The following is a 22,928-nucleotide window of genomic DNA, read 5'->3' on the forward strand; positions in this document are numbered from 1 at the left end:
AGAATGCAAGAAGGAGAATAGATTGAGTCCTATGGAAAGAGAGTAAAAGATATTATGGTATTCATCAAAGAATTTGGTGGAGTGATATCATAAATGAGTGTGTTAGAAAGATGTTGAAAACCTTTTTATCCAAATATTCCATAAGGGTGTTAGTTATTCAAGAGCTAAGAATAATAGACAAGATTTAGGTATAACTTGATGCTTTGAGAGGCAAGTTCATAGCATTTGAACTTAGAAAATTTAGTCAACCACCAAGGGTTGAGACAGCATTCAAGGCCTCAATTTCTCTAGTGACAACTATGTGGGAGAAGGGAGAACCAATTACATGTAGACACAAGAAGGAGTTGGAAAGTTTATATGTTGAAGAAGAAGAACAAGAAGAGCTAGAGGTTCTATTCACAAAGAGAATGGTTGAAGAAAAGTGAAAGTAAAGGAAAGCTTCCTCTCAAATTCTTTAACTACAAAAAGATAGTATACTATGTTGTTAGATGCCTCAAATGTGTTAGAAAAATAACCAGCAACTAGTGAGAAAAGAATAATCAAAAAGGCTCTAGCAAGAAGTGGTCAAGAGAAAAAGAGAAGAAGTGGTGTTACATCACTAAAGAAGGGGTGATTGATGAAGATTCATCCAATGAAAAGGAAGATGATAAGGATGAAGTATCATTTCTCACCATAAAAGGGTCTAGAGATCCCTTATAACCAATACTAGTGTCCACAAGAACTAGATAATAAATAGTAATTTCTCACACCACATGTCACAAGATAGGAGCAACTTCAACAAGGTCAAGGCCTATGATGGAGGAATGGTGAATTTTAAAAACAACTCACCATATACAATTATAGGTAAGGGTACTATAGCCCTAAATGAATCCCCTACCTATGAAGATGTATATCTAGTGGAAGGATTGAAGTATAACCTATTAGGTGTTGGTCAACTCAAGGACAAAGGCTATAAGTTCAAGTTTTAAAAAATATCTTGCAAAATATTTGATAAGACCAGCAAGGTATTGGCTACAAGAGAACAAAGAAGAGGTAACCTCTTTTACCTTAATATTTTTTATAACACTTGTACAGTAGCTAGGAATGATAATATATGGCTATGACATAGAAGATTTTGTCAAGTAAATTTTGAAATCATTGTTAAATTAGGAAAGAAAAAATGTGTAAGAGGTTTTCCCCCATCATCAAACCCAAAAATGCTATGTGTAAATATTGTTAGTTAGGTAAGCTAGAAAGCTCAAGCTTCTCTAGAAAGTCATTTACTTCTAAATATGTACTAGATCTAGTTTATATTGACTTGTGTGGTCCCATGAGGACAAAGAGTGTATCTAGAGATAGATACTTTATGTTTTTTATTAATGACTTCTCTAGAATGATGTGGACCATCTATTTGAAATAGAATTCAACATGTTCAAAATATACAAACAATAGGTGGAAAGACAGATTGGTAGAGCATTGAAGTACTTAAGATTAGACCAAGGAGGTGAGTTCACCTCACAACAATTTGAAAACTACTGCAAGGAGCATGGAATCAAAAGACAAGTGTTAGCTCCTAGGACACCTCAACAAAACAAGGCCATAGAAAGAAGAAACAAGATTATCATAGACTATGCAAGGACACCAATGATCCAAAAGAATGTTGCACAAATCTACTGAAGAGAAGTTGTAAATATTGTAGTATACACCTTGAATAGGGTACAAGTAAAGAAAGGGACAAAGAAGTCTCCCTATAAACTATGGTTCAATCACACACCATCTATAAACTACTTCAGAGTATATGGAAGCAAGTTCTATATTAAGAGGGATAAATACCAAGGGAAGCTTGAACCCAAAGGAGAAAGAAGAAAAAAGACTATCATAGACTATGCAAGGACAATAATGATCCAAAACAATGTTGCACAGATCTACTAGAGAGAAGTTGTAAATAGTATAGTGTACACCTTGAATAGGGTACAAGTAAAGAAAAGGACAAAGAAGGCTCCCTATGAACTATGTTTTGGTCACACATCATCTATCAACTACTTCAAAGTATATGGAAGAAAGTGCTACATCAAGAGGGATGAATACCAAGGGAAGTTTGAACCCAAAAGTGATGAAGGTTTCTTCTTGGAATACTCTACTCAAAGAAAATATTATTGGTCTCTGAACCTTCAAACAAATAAGATTGTAGAATATGTCAATATAAGGGTAGATGAATTATTAAAAAATAATGAGGAAGACAATTAGAAAGAACCAGAATACTATAGATATTTTGAGTGCATTCCACTAATCAATTTAGTGGGAGTAATATCGATAGAGGAAGAACCTATACAAGAAGTCATATCAGCTCAAGCAAAAAAAGATTAACTAGAGAAACAAAGAGGTGAGGTACAAGGAGGTGAACTAGTGCTAGAAAAATAAGTAAGAAGACACCACTCATAAAACCAAATCATTGGTGATAAGGATGCATAAGTGATAACAAAAATAAAGGCAAGAGAAGTTGTATGTCTACTCTCAAACATGAAGCCCAAAGTAGTAGGAAAAGCTCTAAAAGACAAAGACTAGAGAAAAGCCATGGAGGAATAAATAGGTCATATAGTGAATAATGACACATGGGGCTTGGTATCTCGATGACTCAATGACAAGAATGCCATTACAACAAAATGGGTGTTCAAGAACAAGATGAATAAAGGAGAGGTGGTCAAAAATAAGGCCAAAATTTTCTGCAAAGGATGTGACAAGAGGAAGGCATTGACTATGGTGAAACATTTACACTAGTAGCTAGACTGGAAGGAGTTAGAATACTCTTGGCATTTCTAGCACACAATAACTTCAAATTATATTAGATGGATGTGAATTTAGCATTCCTAAATGGAGTTTTGGAGGGAAAAATCAACATATAACAACCTAAGGGGTTTAAAGATGAAGAAGGAAAGAATCAGGTATACAAACTAAGAACAGCCCTATATGGACTCAAATAGGTACCAAGAGCATGGTATGAGAGACTACACTCATACTTGATAAATATTATATTCATAAGATCTAATAACAAAAACAATCTATATATGAAATAGGAAAAAGAAATAGGCCTAATAATCAAAATAAATAATTTTGGATGACATCATCTTTGGAAGGGATGATAAGCTAAGTGAGGAATTTGTAGAAGCCATGAAGAAGGATTTTGAGATGTCCATGATCAAAGAAATAAATTTCTTCATTGAATTTTAAGTGTCTTAGTTAAAGAGAGGAATATTCATTTGGTAGATTAGGTATGTGAAGGAGGTACTTAAAACATTTGGCATGGAGGAAGAAAAATCAATAGGCATGCCAATGGCAACTAGTTGCAAATTGTCAAAGGAAGATGAAAGCCATAAAGTAAAAAAGATACTTTACCAATTTATGATTGGAAACCTAAAATACACTATACATAGCAACCTAGACATTGCACAAGTAGTTGGTATAATGGCTAGCTTCTCAGCCAACCTAAAGGAGTCACACATGGTAGTAGTGAAGTGAGTCTTTTGGTATTTGAAAAGTATTGAAGAATATGGACTATGGTATCATTGAAAATGTACTTTCAAACTTAGTGTCTTTACATATGTTGATTGGTCAGGGGATAATTATAATAAAAAGAGAACAACTCTTGGTGTATTCTTTCTTGGAGGAAGGTTGGTAGCATAGACCAACAAGAAGCAGAACTACATATCGCAATCAACTACTAAAGAAAAATATATTATTATAGAAATGAATTACATTTAGGTTTTCTGGATCAAACAACTACTTTAATTAATTCAAGAGAAAATGGATAAAATATTTGTTATCAACTGTGATAATACTATCACAATCAACATTACCAAAAAATTGGTTATGAACTCAAAGACTAGGAATATATCTATCAAGTACCATTTTTTGAGGGAATAGGTGCAAGGAAAAGAGGTCTAGTTGGAAGATATCCCAACCAAGGAACAACTGGTAGATATATTTGCAAAGCCTCCTCAAAATGATACATTTGAGTGTCTAAGATAAAGGTTAAGGGTCTTACCCTGATCCTATATAAACTAAAATTTTGATCAAGCATGCATCAATCCACCTCAAAAAAGAGTAGAAAATTAAATATGGATTCATAAATACGAGAGCTAACTCCATAGGAGGATCATTCAAGCACAAGGAAAAAGAAAATATAGTCATCTTTGGAATTGCTATCAAAGGCAGGAGAAGTTGAGAACAACGAAGAAAGAAAAGATGGAAAAAAGTTAAGAAAAGCTACAAGTTGAGAACAGGGAAGAAAGAAAAGATGGAAGAAGTTGAGAAAAGATGCAAGTGATCAAACACATGAAAATAAATTATCTAATGGGGAGACAATGAAAGTAGGAGAGAATAATATGAGTGTGTTTCCAAAGGGGGAGATTGTTGGCCTAGGTGTTTTAATCTAACTAGTAAAAAAACTAATAGACTTAGTCATTTAAAGGCATTGTTATTGTTGGCAACACTTGTAAAGAGAACTTGACCATTTGTCAAGCACAACTAGTAAGGCACAAAAATGTACATCTCTAACTCACACCTAAACAATAAAAGTTAGAGAAGTTATAGAGGCAAAAGTAAGATGATTCACATGAGCAAATGATACTTAGAGAAAATAGTGTGCACAATAGACAGTCAAGAAAAAGAAAGAAAGGTCCATCTTGGACATCATGAAGGCCATCAAGAAAGAAATCCATGGTTGTCTAGTCATGTAGAGGGCAAGAGTGTTAGTTATGTCACATTAAATGGTGATGGAAATGAAGATAGAGGAATAGTTAGAATAATTTGAATTTGAATTCTTCCTATCAAATATGGACCATCGAGGGCATGTGATAACTATGACCTTTGCACAAACACACTATATATGACAAAAGTGACACACTACTACAATGAGAAGAAATGTTAATCATAGGGGCGAGAATTCAAATTTTGAAATCTCAGTCTAAATACTTCTAAGTGAAGCTAAAAGAGAAATATAAATGAGATGAGATAGGAGGAGAAATATTTGAATTGTCTAGTGATTAGACACAATGCCAAATAGAGTGAGCTAAGAGGAGTCTCAAGAGGAGAAGAGGAGTAATTAGAGAAGTAATTCTCAATGAGTTACTATGCTTTGGAAAGATTAAGAGGGATTCCACCATAGAATATTACAAGGATATTTTATATAAGAGCCAAAAGAGGCATGTGCACTAGGGATTAGAATCTGAGGGTTGCAGAACTCAGAGAAGGTAGAGTATAGTTGCAGATTAGTCAAGAGAATAAATCAAAGATCTACATCAGACTAAGCTAAGTAGATAAGTAGTTATATCACTTTCCTATTATTTACTTACCTTTGCAATGGTAAATTCTAATGGGAGTGAACCCTAGTAGGTTATTTATATAAATCTCTTAATAGAGTGACACATTAATTTGTGTTCCAAACTCCTACAACTAGGCTATTCCTAATAGGGAAAGATCTTGATAGACCTCTTTGAAATCCCTTAATAGGGTAGCACCTTATAGTGTTGTTATAATATTTTAATTTGGAGAAACTCTTAACTAGACGCACTTTAGAAGAGTGAAAATTTGTGAGGATCAACTCACACACTATGGCTTATGCCCTAGCTAGGTTTCTATAAGATAAATTATGTGTTATTTGTTTCTACTTTCATGAGAATGTTTTTTCTTGGCCCTAATTGATTAATTTGTATCCCACACTAACTCATTAGAAAGTGTTGAGTATGATTTTTTTAAAGGTTTAACTTTCTAAGTATATTGATTCATACCCCACCCCCTCTCAATACACTAACCTATGGTTGGGACTAATACTTTTGTAAAATATTATTCCTATGGATTATTTCCATATAATATTAGATAGACCTTGGTAGTATGATAGACAAGCTTTGCATGATGGTAGATTGAATCAATATATTATTTGTGTTAAATGGAAAGAAATAAGTATTGCTTTCTTTGATAGAGAAACTATATGAGAATCATTGTACCATAGTATGAGTATAGTTGGTTAAAGAAAATCAATTTGTTAAGGATGTAAAGGAGAAAAATTTTTATTTTTCCTTGATTCCAAAAAGATAGAAAAATAAAATGAACTTGAGCATGCACATGAGATTGAATCTTTGTTGACAAAATTTCAAGATATTATTTTTTATAATGTACCAGATGGTTTTCCTCCTACAAGAAGTATTAGTCATTCTATAGATTTGATACCTGGAGCTAGTTTGCCTAATAAAGCACCACATAGGCTAACACCTACTAAAAATAAAGAATTGAATAGGAAAGTCCAAGAATTTATTGATAAAGTTCTAATGAGAGAAATTTTGAGTCCATGTGTTGTACCTATTGTATTGGTACCAAAGAAGAATGGAGAATGGAGAATGTGCATTGATTATAGAGCTATAAACAAGATAACAATGAAGTATATATTGTCATTGCATATGATGGATGACATAATAAATTATTTGAGTGGAGAAAATTATTTCACCAAGATTGATTTAAATAGTGGGTATCATTGTATCAGAATCAAGGGAATGAATCAAAAACTATTTTCAATACTAATGACAGTTTGTATGAGTGGTTGGTTATGCTTTTTGATTTAACTAATGCACATACTACTTTCATGAGGCTGATGGATGATATTTTGAAGAAATTCTTGGTTTAGTTTGTAATTGTGTATCTTGATGATATTTTGATATTCAGTAAGACAAAGGAAGAACAGCTTGAACATATCAAACAAGTATTACAAAGGTTGAAGGAAGAAAATTTTATAATTGAATTGAATAAATGTTCATCTATGAAGGAACATATTGTGTATCTTGGTTTTATAAAAAAATTTAATGGTTTGAAGATGGATCCTAAAAAGGTAAAAGTAATCTTTGATTGGCCTACATCTTAGAACATTGGAGAAGTTAGATCATTTCATGGATTTGCAAGTTTCTATAAGAAATTCACCAGAAATTTTAGTTTAGTGTGTAATGAAATGATAGAAACTATGAAATGAGATACAAATGATCTCAAGTGGACACATGGAGTACATAAGAGTTTTGAAAAAATGAAACAAAAGGTGGTGGAATTACCTACACTTTCTTTGCCTAATTTCACTAAGGTTTTTCAAGTTGATTATAATGTTAATGGAAGTTCCATTGGAGTTATTTTTAGTCAAGAAGGAACACCTATAGATTTCTATAGTGAGAATTTTAATGATGCTAAGAGAAGATATTATTATTTTTTTAGGAATTTTATATTATTGAACAAGATTTGAAGAAATGGAAATATTATTTGATTCCTAAGGATTTTAAGTTGTACACTAACCAAAAAGCTTCATAGTATTTGGGAAGTTAGAGCAAGTTGAATCAGAGACATGTGAAGGGGGTTAGAGTATTTGCAAAAAAATTCCTTTAGGTTGAAACATAAGAATGGACAATCTAACAAAGTTGTTAATGCTTTGAGAAAAAGAGGAAATTTACTCATAGAAATGAGATTTAAAGTACTTGGTTTTGAATATTTGAAAATTTTATATGAAAATGATTCTAAGTTTGTAGAACCATGGAAAGATTGTAAGATGGAAATGATGAGTAAACAAGATAAGTGGACTACTTATTTCATTTAGGAAGATATGTTTTTTAAGGGAATTTAGTTGTGCATACTAGAAGATCTATGAGAGATAACATCATGAAGGAGAAACATGATGGTGGACTTGTTGGAAATTTTGGAATTGACAAGAAGTAAATATGATCTCTAACAGATATTACTAGTAGAAAATATACAAAGATGTGTGGAAAATGGTTAAGGGTTGCAGAATTTATCAAATAGCGAAAGGAACTAGTTAGAATTTGAGCTTGTATTAATCATTGCATGTACTATATAAACCTTGGGAAGATATCAATATGAACTTTTCTCTTGGATTTCCTAGAACTCAGAGAGGTAATAATTCTATTGTAGTGGTGGTTGAAAGATTTTCTAAAATGGCTCATTGAATAGCTTGTAAGAAGACATATGATCTAGTACATGTGAATAAGTTATTCTTTAAGGAATTGGAGAGATTGAATGGGTTTGCTAACACTATTATTTCATATAGAGATACTAAGTTCAATGTCTATTTCTAGAGGACACTTTGGAAGAAATTGGATACTAAGATTATGTTTAGTTATACATTTCATCCCTAGACAAATGAATAAACTAAAGTTTTGAATAGGAGTTTGGGTAATTTGTTGAGACCTTTGGTTAGAGATAAGCCTGCAATTGGAATTTAATTTTAGCATAAGTAGATTTCGTATACAAGAATTCTATGAATAGAAGTACTAAGAGAATACCTTTTAAGATATTACTTGGAGTACATTCTAAAGCAACCATTGACTTGAGGGATTTAAGTACTAAGAGAAATATAAGTTTTGAAATAGAGGAATTTTCATATTTTATGATGACTCTAAATGAGGAGGTAAATAAGAATTTGAAAACTAGTAATCAAGAGTATAAATGGGGGGAGATAAAGGAAGAAGACATAAATATTTTGAGTTTGGTGATGAGGTTATGGTTCACTTGAAGAAGAAAAAATTCCTAGTTAGTACCTATAGTAAGCTTAAAATGAAGAATTTTAGTCCTTGTAAGATCTTGAGAAAGTTTGACATTAAAAATTCTTCTTAAGATGAATTTTAGAAGATATGCATATTTCACCAATATCCAACATTAGACATCTTTTTGTATTTTGCATCAGATAAGGAATTAAAAGATAACCTAAATTATCCCAAGAGGAAGACTTAAAATAGTGACAAGGTTTTGAATAAACAAGTGAGATCACCAAAGGAAAGGACTACATGGAATACCTTGTTTACTGGAAGGATAAACTAGTTAAAGATAGTCTATGGATAACACAACCTAAATTGGATCTTTATGATTCAAGTTAGAGCATCAAAGTTTCCTGATATGGACATTAGTTTTTAACTTAAGCCAGGTGTCTAATGTAGGAGCATCTTGGGTCAATAAGAAATCTCACATCAACCAAAACATTACTATGTATTCTTTGTCTTCTTGTTGTTCATAAAGTAGTCATTGTTGCTTTTGATTTCCAATTATGCAAGATAACATCATGTTGAGGACCTTTTTTCTTTGAGTTCTATGTCAATTTATCCATTTTATATTTCCTTTGATTTTATCTAGCATGGAATGTTATTTATTTTAGTGCAGTTTCCTATGATGATTTGGCATATTGAGTGGTTAGGAGCAAACTCCTTATTCATGTGAAGTTATATACTTAATACCACATGAATAATTGATTCCTATTGCTTGGGTTATGGTTTACTCCTCTAAGACAGGACCTATATTGTAATCAATTCTTGACAGGTTGACTTTTAGCTTTGTTCGCTATATAGAACTTGTAATAAATATAGGAAAGAAAATTGAAGGTAGGAAGAAATAAGATCAATAGAAGAAAACTCCCAAGATTGTGAGCTTTAGTTCTAATGCTACATTTCATTGTTATGATCCCAATCTAGAAGGTCTCACATTCAGGCATGTAAGATGATTAATAGTATATTTTATCATGTGATTCATGCCATCAATCAATAAATTTATTCCTAAATCAAGTTTTTATTATTGTTGGATTTGTTTTTTCTTGTGTGTACTCATGGAAAGTTGTTAGGTGATTGGGCTCTATCCTTTTCCTTACTAGCCTTGCATCATTTTTGGTACCACAAATTTTTACATGAACCCCTAATTACATCATATCATTAACCTTAACCCTAATTAGATGAAGTTGATAACCTTGATTGAACAATGATTATAGATTTTCATGAACCCTAATTTTAGCACTTATTAGTAGTAACCAAATTAGACCTACCTTTCTTTATAACCTAAACCTTATTGAAATATAACCCTATTTTATCCCTAACCCTAATCATATGTATAATTTTAATTTTAATTTAACCTTTTATCAACCTTATTTAAACCCAAATCTAATGCTAATCCTAATCCTAATTTCATACTTACCTACTCATATCTCTATTTCTAGTTATAGCTCTGAGCTTAAATAGATAATGTAATGTTAATCCTAATGAACCTAATTTTAAAAACAATCCAAAGGTATATAACTTCACCTAAATTTACCTAGAGACAAAACCTTGGCATAGAATGTAAAAACTTTAAATTTAAAATAAATTTAGAAGAGTTTTCATAAGCTCTATTAGAAAGTTAGAGAAAAATCATAAGTGTGATTTTCTCAATGCTTTGGTAGAAACATTAGAGTCACTCAAACATGGATTTTCCCTTCTCTAAAATTGTTTATCTTATTTTTTGATCCACTAGACCAATTGTTAAACAACACCATCAAAAAGACTATTCACCTAGAAAACTATATTGTAAAGTTACTTTTGAATATGGATGATCTTATTCTCATTTAAAAATCTACCCATTATTTGAGATAAGATTTTAATGCTTTAGAGCTCCTTCGACAAGAGGTCAAGTTGCAAGTGAACACAAAGAAAACTTAAGTCCTAATCTTTTTATTAAAATGGGAAAATAATATCTTAAAGGAATTTCTTTAGAGAGTGTAGAAGAATGTAAATACCTAGGAACTTGTTTCCACAAAAATCTCAACTAGGAGATATGTAGTGTTGGAAGCTATAATTGGAGCAATTTTTATATTTTCATTGATGTCAAACCTTATTGGTGAGACAATTTCTACTTGAGTAAGTGTCATGTCAAGTTCATTGATCAAGAGGATTTGAGAAGAAAAGATAACAAGGACACATGGTGGAAAGGTTTTGTTATGAGGAATTACAATGGGAACTTCATCAGTTGGACCTTGACAAGATAATATGTTGTTTAATCATAACACTAAGTGGAGAAGATAGTTAAAAGTGTAAACCTAGAAGAGATAATTAATGGAAGAAAAAATGCATAGGCTAAACTAAGCTATAGAGTAGAATATTATGGAACTTATTGTAGAAGTCAAATTATGCTTATGTCAACCAAGTGACATTTATGGCCAAGTAGAATACAATGTTGATCAAGCATCAGTACAAGTTCAAGCAAAGCCAGTATAAGCTGAGCAAGAAATTTTAGTGATGACTGAGTTTTCTAGTGATGACTAAGGCCAAGGAACATAGTATTCACTGAGTATCAGCATTTGATATTTTATGAAGGAATTGAGATTCCTAGCCAACACAAGTTGAATTTTTGGATTAGCCAAAGTGCATGAAGGATAACTATTGATGAGCTAGAGAATTTAATGCATGATAAACTATATTTGAGTTTTTCTAGGCATGGATTCAAAGAGAAGTTTTGAGAAGCATCTAGAAGGAGAAGGAAGAAACAAAATGATGGAAGGATTTGATGAATCTGACCTAACCCTAAGATCAACAGTGATGTTCAAGAAGAAAAAGATCAAAGATACCCATTTGAGGAGGCATAAGGATTAACCTAAAGAGATTAGTAGTTGTTAATTTTTTTTATTGGAAAATTCAAGGAGAAGGATGTGAAGTATAAAATAGAGTAGAGGTGAAGATTTCTTGAAGGATTTTCCAAGTAGATCAGAGACAATGATGGAGACATGAATGGAGTCAACTGAATGAATAAGTTGATGAGCTAAATTGTGATCTATATTTTGTAAAGTGATTTTTACATATCAGGCAACCTATTATTACTTTCTAACCATTGTATCAATTAAAATCATTTAATCAACATTGATCTAATAGTCATTTATAATCCTTTAATCAAGGTGACATTCTAATGGAATGTTCTTAATTCCTCTAACAAGACCACTCCTAATAGGGTTATTAAATCCTCTAATAGGATCACACCTAGTGTGTTGTATAGCCTTTAACAAGGTTGGCTCCTAATAGAGCTCACTTTAGAAGAGTGAAAATTTGGTAGCATATTTATGATGGTTTTTCCCAAATTGAGTTTACATTTTAAGTCATGGTGTCATACTTGTGTGAATGATGTTTGTGATGTTTTATTGCTTAATGTTTTACATTCTACAAGTTGGTTACTATTGGGATAGTGAACTACATGTTACTAAATATTAAGTTCTTGTATAGAACAAGCTATTTAAAGTATAGATCTAAGTTGTCTGAAGTATTCAACTGTTCAATTTATACATCTAAACTTGAGGATAACTAATTCATACCCCTCTTGGCTATTCTAAAATCATTCTAACATTTAGGACTAGAATGATTCAAGGAGGATGAGAGATTTATTACCTTCTTAAAACTAGGTGCAAGAAAATGGAATCATGAGATTGGAAGACCAAGAAAACTCTTTTTAAACTTGTTGGTCATTTTAGTTATCCTCAAAAGTTGAATTTTTATGAAATAGCATGTTGAGCCCCAAGTAGAAATAACTAGAAATAATTAGAAAATAATTAATAACTAGATTAATCATACCTTATGATATCCTTTTAGTGGACACACATATATTCACAATAGAGACTACAATCATTATTATTTTGTTAAATTGGTTTAAAAAGTCAAAACCATAGATTAAAGGCCATTGATCCAAATAGTTTCTTTAGAGGAGATAAAGCATTATAAGACTTAGAGGAGGAAAAATATGAAGTGAATGATTGAATGGGATATTAATTGGCAAGATTGTCCTAACTCTGACTAGGTGATAAAATAATTTTCACTAGAATTCAGGACTATTGTGTGGATAAAACAAAATGGTCAAAAAAACATTATTACAAAGAATTCAACCCCAAATGAAAACATGATATGATGAAAAAGCATATTTGATGATATATAAGGGAAATGTCAAATTTTGAAAATAAAAACAAAAGATTAAGTCTCAAAATTGTATAAATGAAAAGGGTAAATGGACAGCCTCTAAGGAAAAGTGGGAAGAACTTGCATCTTTTGTAGCAAAGGCACAATTGAAACCAAATGGAACTTCATCATCAAGTTTTCAGCCTATGGGGATAGCATATATAGGTGTATGTAGGATCATGGTGTGTCAAACTATGGCCTTATGTGTCAATAAAATTTTAGCAAAATGGAGTTAAGCAACTTGAAATAAAAACTTGAACAAGTTTTTGTTTTTGTTTTGTTTTTGTCTTTTTTTTTTTTTTCTTTCTCTTTTTGTTTTTGTTTTTTTTTTTTTGTTTTTTTTTGGGAAAAAAATCTATGTGCTAAAAATTTGAAATTTCAATGAAATAGTATGTAAATTTAAGAGAAAAGATAATAAGTAGGTACATGTTTGACCACCCTAAACACAATCAAATAATAATAATTTTTATAAGATTTTAGATATAAGTAGGAGATTCGTGTCCAAATATGATGCATATTTTTGTGTACCTTGTTTATAAATAATTAATTAATTATGAATTTGATACTCTAATTTTTTTGGGATAAAAAATTTCATGTTTGACAACCTTAACTTGGTCAAAAACTTACATTTTTCTTTTTTCTTTTCTTTTCTCATGGTATGTGAAGTGTGAAATGCGATATTTTGGATTTGAGAAATGATATACCATTTGGAAGTTATAAACATTTTTCAATCAGCCTATCAATCAGAACTTTAGATATAATTCAATTATAAAATAAAAAATTATTTATTAAACTCAAAACTTGAGAGAACTTATATTGATATAAATTTAAGAATGTTCTTAAGACATCCTCTTCAATTTATAAATTTTGAATTAAAAAGAAGGCATCAACTATAATTGAAGTCTAGAAACATAGAGAGATTTCCAAAAACATTTTTTTTGGGTTGACTTTCCAAATTTGGCCTTCCCAAGACAAAACCCAAAGCAATGTTGAGGCAAATCTTTGGATTGGTTATTTTTGTTAGAGGTATCTGATATCTAATATCAAATATTAAATATTTAAAAGAAAAATTTTATATTATATATATTAATACATTAAATAATATCTAATATTAGTGTACTAGCATACTATATCATATAGAGCATGTACAATGGATTGTATTATACAAAGTATAATATACATTATAATAGTATAAAATAACTATAATTATATTATATTTTATATTTTATATTTTATATTATTAAATTTATGTATATTATAATAAATATATTAAAATATAATTTTACATATATGTGTGTGTAAGAAAATGCACATTAGACTATCAAAGGTGGCTAATGTTGCAAAAAAATAGAATTTTAATGTTTTGCTATCTCATATCAGATATTTGTCCAATATCAAATACTTGTTAATAAAATGATTTAATACATAATATATATTATATATCATACTATTAAATCATAATATTGTATTATCATATATAGAATATTATTATATTATTATATTATAAGATTGTTATATTATAATATTGTATCTATCTCTCCCCCTCTCTCTCCCTCTCGCCTTCTCCCTCTCCCCCCTAGAGTAAATTTATTCAATCAGGTGTGTTCACACAAATTGTTCAACCCCATGACTATACAATCTTAAATTGGAAGCACTCCAATTTAATGAATATTTAGCACCTATATAATGTGAAACCATCATGTTCTCCCCCTCTTTCATTTCTTTCTCCATTTTTTGTCATTTCCCCTAGGTGAATTGGGGTAAAACCTAATAGATCCTCTTTATAGCTCCTATTTTCATGGTGATAAGATCAAGATAGGATCTATTTCCCTTAGGTATTTCTTTTCCATCCACTTTTTCACTTGAAATATGATCGTGACAATGAAATGGGGTTTCCTTTTAATTTGGGCATGATTTCTAGATTTTGAGACCTATCTTGGGGTCCCCAAATTGTCCCCAAGGTTTGTGCACCTAACAATCAGGGAAACATTGTGCCCTTGATTAGGGCCTATTTTGATCCCTTTTCTTGGGTCTCATGTTTTGGACAAATGGCTACAAACTCTTGTGTCAATTGACCTGAAAAAGTTAGTTGATTCTAATCTCTATCTAAACCCCTCCATTTTCTCCATTTCTCATCCACAATCATAACATGACATATTTCTCTCACATATTCAATCTCTAGCTTTCAAGCATTCAAGTTTAAGACTTCAAGCATTCCATTGAAGATCAAGGATTCAAAATTCAAACAATTGAATGAATTTATCTAGCAAGATCTTCTTTAAGTTCCTTTGGTACATCTTTCATATCTATTCATCTTCATCTTCTTGGTCCAAATCTTTTGGTGAGACAAGCACATTGCATTTAATTCAAGAGAGTCGGCTTCATAAGGTGAATTTTTACATTTTCTTTACATTCATGTTATTTCAATTATTTATATTCAAGGTTAATTCCTAAAGTGGGGTTTGACAAAGGAAACCCCTCTTTAACAATAAATAGGTTGCAGATCTCGTATCAACAAACAAGTTGCAGATTGGAGTACCCTTGTTGGCCTTGTGCAAAACTAAAAAATAGAATTAGCATTGGACATAGTCAATTAGGGTTATACTGCACCCCTAGAGCACTATTTTACCCTTGATTCATGATTTCACCCCTAATGCACTAGTTCACCCCTAAAAAAACACCAAAATGTTTATGGGTTATGTCTATCTCATAATTTTAGGCCTGAATCTAAAGATTTCCTTTCATTTTGATTACTATAGAAAATGGGAAATAGCCTTCAAAGGTGAATTTTTGTCCCTGTTTTATAAATTCAGCATATCTTTATTTATCATATTTACACACATTAAGGATCTTAAAGGATTTTTTACTATCTTTCCCCTATTCTTCTAGATCTATTTTTCATTAGTTCTCCTTGTTCACTCAGTTAGCATTAATCTCACTAGACCTAGTTCTTTAGATTAGGGATTGAAAAGTTCTTATTTCCTTATATCCCCTTTCTATATCACACACTCATAATTCAATACAATAAAAAATATATATGAGTGTTGTACACTCAAAAGTGTCCCACTCTAAACCCTTATATCCAAACAATTCCATGAGTTTGAAATGTTTGGATGTCAGCTTAGAGCTCCCTATCCACGGAGTGCAAGAGAGTGTATTTCAAGTTCAAGGGCTCTCAGCTGAGTCTTAGGAATACTCTTCTTGCTAGTAAACCATGCAATGGGAGGTTCCAAAGACAAGATGCAAGAATTAAAATGTCCCAAGGAGTTCCTCAAGAATGCAATGCAAATAAAGATTAAGCTAAAATGAGATGCAAAGTGTAGCTATGCTAAAACATGTATGAGAGTATTACAATCCAAATATTAAGCTATGTGAGATATATTATTGCAAAATAGAAGCTACAACTAACATGCAACATGAATTTAAGCTAAAATGCTATGGTATGAGAGAATGTAGACAAGAAATAGAAGTTCTCCACAAAGCTCCAAAGAAACCTGTTAGAAAACTTGCAGCATAACAATATTCAAAAGATGGATGGATGCCTTGAGGGGGAAAGCTCTCTCCCTTTTAAAGTTGTATAGATAGTAGAGATCAAGATGAAGATGGTGGATGATCAACGGTGGAATTTGAAAAGAGGAGTGATCCATGTGCACACACAAGTCAACCAATAGAATACAAGTTGACTTGTCATATAAGACAAAAGTCTCACAAGCCTTTTCTTTTAATTGTAAAATAGAAATAAGACTTTATGTGTTCACTTTAAGTGGGTTAGAATAATGGGGTCTTTTATTTAATTAAAAGGGGACATGTTCTTTTAATCAAATAATGAACTTAGGATAGCATAGTCAAAATATAGGTTATAATCGCCAATAGTGGCATGTTGTAATGGTTAAGTTGTTGTGTTGTTATCCTTTCCATCAAAGTTCAAATCTCATGGGGATGAGGTCCCCCGTTTGTGGCCTCACTGGTTCATAGCTCCAGGTCAAAGCGTTTACCCCTCTTTAAAAATATATATGTATATATATATATATATATATATATAGGTTATAATCAAATAAATTGATTATTAGCAATTTGGTCTAGGTAAGTGATTAAATTAAATTAGCCAAAATGCTGAGAAGGGGACTAATAGTCTAGATGACCATTTTTAGGTGATTAAATTTTCCCCTATTTGACTAATGTGTGATCGATCTGGGAACACATTACGTCAAAGAAAACAGAAGCCAAGTAGGCAGCAATAGAAATAGATATCTGATTCTAAAAAATGAAATGCAGAAAGAGATAGCAAATCCTAAATGTATAGTCTAATAGCGGTAGTACTAAACACTAGGATAGAGATGATGTTAGAATTCAAGAAGAATACTAACACCTAGCAAAGTAGATAGATCAAGAGCAAGTTAAAAGACCAAACAAATGCTCCTAAGAAGTAGATAGCTGTAACAATCAGCAATAGAGTATTTCTGCCCCCTCGGGATCAAAATTGAATGAGGTAAGAGGAAGCAAAAAACTTAGCTAGACATGAGAAAATTAAGATATAGCAATGTCTGATATGACAGATAAATGATTAGAACCTAAGAATGACTATAAGAAACTGATAAAATGCCTCAGTTTGACTAGAGTTGATCTTGAAGGATATAGCATAAAAATTAGGTCAAAATGAGTAGAAAGGTGATTTTCAACATAAAATGATGAATTGAAGTAGATATGAAGTATGGAAATGATGAAGACATGAAGAAATGAAGATGCCCCAGTGATGATTCAGAGATTAGACCTCAAAAGGTCAACTAACTGCTCAAAAGAAAGTAGAATTTTAAAAGACAATTTTACCATCAAGATGAACTTGAATTTGGATTTTGATCTCGAAATGAATCTAGGATGTTGAAATTATTTAAGAGGTCAAAAAATTATATAATGTGATGATAAGATAGAAAAGAGATGAAGCGAAAGATTAAGAAGGTGAAAAGACATGAACAAGAAGAAAGTAAAGAAATATATGAAAGGAGTTAGATGATATGTCCACAAAAAGATGAAGAGAGAGCTCTCCCCATATGTAAGAATACAAGATTAAGCTAGAAAAATGAACCTAAAATGCAAGCTAATATGCAAAGTGGTTTACTAGCAAGAAGCGCATAACATTTAGACTCTTAATTTCATCATTGAGCATTTATTAGGGACATCATGAGATCATACGATCATCACTAGTATAACTATGAGGATATGAATATGATCGATATTAGATAGGTATGTGGAAGTCTAATCTAAGCATCAAAGACATGTAAGTCAAGATAACTACGCGATTAGATTCCCTAAGTTTAATTTAGAAAGATTACACTTGTATCAAGGCATAAGCACTAGGATAAACCCCAAGTGCGGTCTTGCGAAATAGTCAAGGATGATACATTTGTAAGTCAAAATGTTGAATAGGTCAAGCATAAATGCTTACAACACTATAGACAAACAAAGTATACCCACAAGCAGAAATCAAGAAAACATGCCCCATGCCCCATGCCCCATGCCCCTAGTCTTCTAGTCAATGACATCCTTGAAAGACTATTAGCGATGGAACATAAAGAAATCATCATAGACAACACACAAATTAGATAAAGATCAGCATAGCTCAGTCGTTTAAGTGTTAAAGTGTGTGTGTGTAAGTTACTTGGCCATTTCTTCAAGACTTGATTTTGATAGTGAGAAATATAGCAACATCGGAGATTGTAGGTAAACAATATGAAAAGTGTTGAGAAACACTTGATGTCAAGGTGGGGGAAGTGTTGAGAAACACTATTTTGTGAGTTGTCAAAGAAACCTTAATGCACAAGAATACCTCAATAGGCAAAGTAGCTATGCCCTCGAGATGAGGACAAGAAACAATTCCAAGCCAAGAAATGTGTAGCGAAGTAGGTGATTGAGACTGATAGACATAGGTGCAAGGGTTTCAAGGAGTGTCTGTTTCTAGGTTTTCACCACTTGACAGATTTTTTTCAAGACTTTTTTCAATTTTTTTGTATTTTTAAAGTTTTTGATTTTTTGGTGATACATCAAAGCACCTATTGCTAGATTTTCACTAAGATGATCATTTCTTCAAGACTTTTTCTGATTTTTAGGATTTTTTCAGCATCATATATGATTTTTTGGATTTTTTAGAATAGTTTAGAGATCACTAGTTCTCAAGCAAGATCACATCATTTTCTCCCAATGTCCAGCAAGGTATAGGACATGATGGAGAAACAAGCCGATGGATAAGCAAAGATGCATAAGAAAGGAATGTGAAGCAATTGGAAGTGATCCTCAAGAACTGACCCCTCAAGAGTACCCAAGCTAGGGAAAGAGGTGAAATAGTCACATGAAGCATATTTTAGATAAGCAATGGAAGTAATGAGAAAGATAGCATGTAGGATAAGCAATGAAGCCAACAAGTGAGATAGCATGAAGTGTGTAGTCCAAAAGAGTAGCCATGTCAAGAGACCTATGAGAACCATTTTCATTTATTATGATCAAGACCAAGAGGTCAACTAGATAGGATAGTAATGGGATAGAGCAATAAAAATAAAGCTCAAGATGGAGGCTATGAGGGAATGATAAAGCACAAAAAGATAATCTCATGGATAAGATAGCCAATATGCAAAGATAGCTCAACATTGTCAAGATCAAAGAGAGAAGAGGGGATAGATGGATGATGGAAGAATTATGCATGATTCCTATTTGCCAAGTTTTCATCATGGTACTTATCCAAAGTGCCACAATAAGTAGTTTTCACCATAAGATAAATTTATTTCTCTTTACTTTTGCTACCAAGGTGCCACAAGAAGTGGTTTTCACCAAGGCACATTTTCATTTTTTTCATTTTTTCAATTTTTTTCTTTTTATTTTTTTGAATTTTTAGAAAGAGCTCAAGCTTTTTGAATGTAGATAGTGCTCCTATAGGAAAGATAAGTCATGATAAGCCAAGACCATAGAAAGTTATGCTCAAAGATGTTGATAGGGTGATGAAAGAGAAATGGTAGTAGGAAGAATATATTGAGGATAAGAGTTCATGTGTAGAAAGTAAGTGTAAGCTTTAGAGGATTTCATGAGGGTAGCTGAAATATTGGACAAGATCAACATTGACACACACCTTGAAGGGTATTGGAACAATGGAGGAATCATGGATGAAATAGCTTGAGATTTAGATGTATGAGGTGGTAGAAGAGATTTGAAAAAAAGTGGAGTGGAAGGCTTTGGAATATTTTTAGGAAAATTTTTGGAAGAAGATGGAATGGAAGCCTTTGGAAGCTTGAATGTCAACTTTGAAGTATTTTCAATATTCAAGTCTTCTAAAAGAGACTTGGGAATTCATATAGCTTTAGATTTTCCTTTGGATACTTCAAAACACATTTCTTCAATAATGGGTTTAGGAACCCATATTTTCTTTGATTTAGCTTTTTTAATAGTGGACCTTTGTGGTCTCTTTTGTGCATTCTCCTTCTTAGCATTCACATGTCGATTAGATGGGACATAGTGATCTTCATTTTTCAATGGATTCTTATGTTTATTCTCACTTCCAAAGGACTTGGGATTTGTGGATGAATAAGGATGATATGACTGGTTTAGATGTATATATGGGTGAAAATTCATCAAGGATGAGTGTCTTTGTTGATCTTGAGGTATTATGAGAGAGCTAGGAGTGGAAAATGTAGGAGATGAATGAACATAAGGTCCCAATATAGATGGAAGGTTTGAAGCCTTTAGCTCTAATGGATGAGGACCAAGGATAGACTTAGGAGATGCAAATGGATAGTGAAAAGGGATATCAATAGCTTTAGAGTGAGCAACATGGTCAAAGCAATCAATAGACTCATGCATAGGTTTGATAGGAGCAACATTTTTAATAGGAGCACTTGAAGCTTGAGCACAATTTTGAAGTGGATGCGGAGAAGTAGAACATGAGGGGATGCTTTGATCTTGATAAGTAGCTTTGGATAGCATATGAAGAGAACTTTTCTCATAATTTTTAGTAAGATCAAGGGAGATAATGGGAGTGGTATCTTCATCATACTTAGGAGGTGGACAAGATATAGGATATAGAGGGGGAAAATCTTGAAAGAGATGAAAGGGTGCTTGATCTTGATCTTTCTTGACATTTATAGCTTTTTCTTTTTGAGAGTCCTCTTGACATGGAGCCACTTCTAAGGACAAGGGATAATTAAGAGTGAATGGAGTAGTGCTTGGATTAGGCATACTAGTGCATGAAGGTTGAGGATGTTTAGGATTAGTAGCATGGAAAAGGTTTGCAGCCAAGTGAAGGTTAGCTTGAGTTTCTTTTAGAGGTACCCCTTGAGGATACACGTAGTCAATGTGGAAAGCATTAGGTTCTTTATTTTATGGAGGCATGTTGGAAAGCTTTGAAGTGTTGGGAGATGCATGAGTGTTGGAAGAAGTGGAGGTATCAAAGAAACCATCACTAGACATAGGTTCATTAATATGATCTTTCTCAAGAAAAATATCCTCATCACATGAATCATTAGAGGTATCAATAATTCCATTATCAATAAGATATTGGATTTTATGTTTTAGCTCAATGCAATCCAAAGTACTATGCTCATTATGTTGATCATAAGAACAATAGATATCCAAGAATGGGTTTCTATATGAGCTAGACTTAGGTAACATGATGATCTTATTGCCAAGAAGTTTTTGCAAAGTTTCATCACAAGAATCTTCCAAGGGAGAAAAAGTTCTATTAGAAGTATGTCTATAGTCTTTTTGTTGTTTCTTAAGTGAATGGTATGAATCCATGTCTTCATCATTATCTTGGTCAAAGATAGGTCCATCATGAAATTTTTCCATAGGCTCAAAGGAGGTATCACTTGCTTGTTCTCTAAAGAGTTCTTTAGATCTAGAAGATGAAGACATTTGATATCTTGAAGTAGAGCATTTAGACCTAGAAGAAGAGGATGACCTCAAAGAAGGTGACTCACATGCATTTAAATACCTTAAGGAAGATTCATGTAATGATGCAATCTTCTCCTCTAACCTTTTCTCAAGTTTAGACTTCATTTCCATCATGCACTTAGAGAGATGAAGGTAAGAAAGATCATTTTTCTCTTCTAGTTCCTTGTATTGTGCATATAGATCTTGAAACTCTTTAGTGACATGGAGGATATCATGATCATCTAGATTCAGTTGAAGTTTGGTAGCACAAGGTTTAGATTCCATAGTTTTAGATGCAAAGCCAAGCATAAAAGTGCCTAGAAAATAACTTGATGTTGAAATTATAGGAGGTAGAGTGTTCACTTGCCAAGATAGTAGAGAGAGATTAAAGTGACTTGTCAAACAATATGTCCAAGAAACTTACAACATGAATGACTCAAGTCAATAGCTAGGAAAGATGCCCAAATAGCCAAATAGATAGAGCAAGCAGGGTGACAAGTAAACAACTTTTCCAACCCAAGAGTGTAGTCAAAAAATCAAGGTAACCATTTTAGCAAAAGGATAACTAGCAAGCATGCATAGACCATGAAGACAAAAATACAAATAGCACTAAGACCAAAGAGTCACTTTAAACATTTTCAAGCACTAGAGACATATAAAAGAAAATTCAAATGATGAGACTCCTCTTAGCAAGCAACACAAGAAAATGTTTGCACTTGATGTTTTGACTTGGTTGACAAAGTTTGACAATAGTTGATAGCATAGAAAGTTTGATGTTCAAAAGCAATTTCTTTCCAAGCAAGATAGTGACACATGGAGTATTCTTCAAATAATCAAGCAAGGGACAAAGAAACCTTGCATGATACAAGCATATGTAAGGTCTCAAAAAAAATCTCTAGAATTATCATCATGTGTATGTTCAAAAGATTTTCATAGGCATACCACATTCGAGAACACATCAAGTAATATCTACCTAAATGTCATGGTTCATTACTCAAAAAATTAGCCCACACTTGATGCTCCTTCACCTCACACCAAGTGGTTTCCCACAAGAGATATTGTCTTTGTCATGGAAGTGCCATAAGCAAAACAGGGAGAACACATATGGTGAGTGTAAAATCTTGGGGTGATCTAGGTAGTCCACTAGGATCAATCCTTGCACCAAGAAGTTGAGCGGATAAAAATGGTAGTTACTAACTTAGGGTGTTTAGATAGGGCTTCCATTCATAGTGTTCCTCTTGCTCCCAATTACAAGACACCTCACCT

This window comes from Cupressus sempervirens, chromosome 9, assembly GCF_028749045.1.
Source record: "Cupressus sempervirens isolate cs-2001-9-10 chromosome 9, ASM2874904v1, whole genome shotgun sequence".
Taxonomy (NCBI): domain Eukaryota; kingdom Viridiplantae; phylum Streptophyta; class Pinopsida; order Cupressales; family Cupressaceae; genus Cupressus; species Cupressus sempervirens.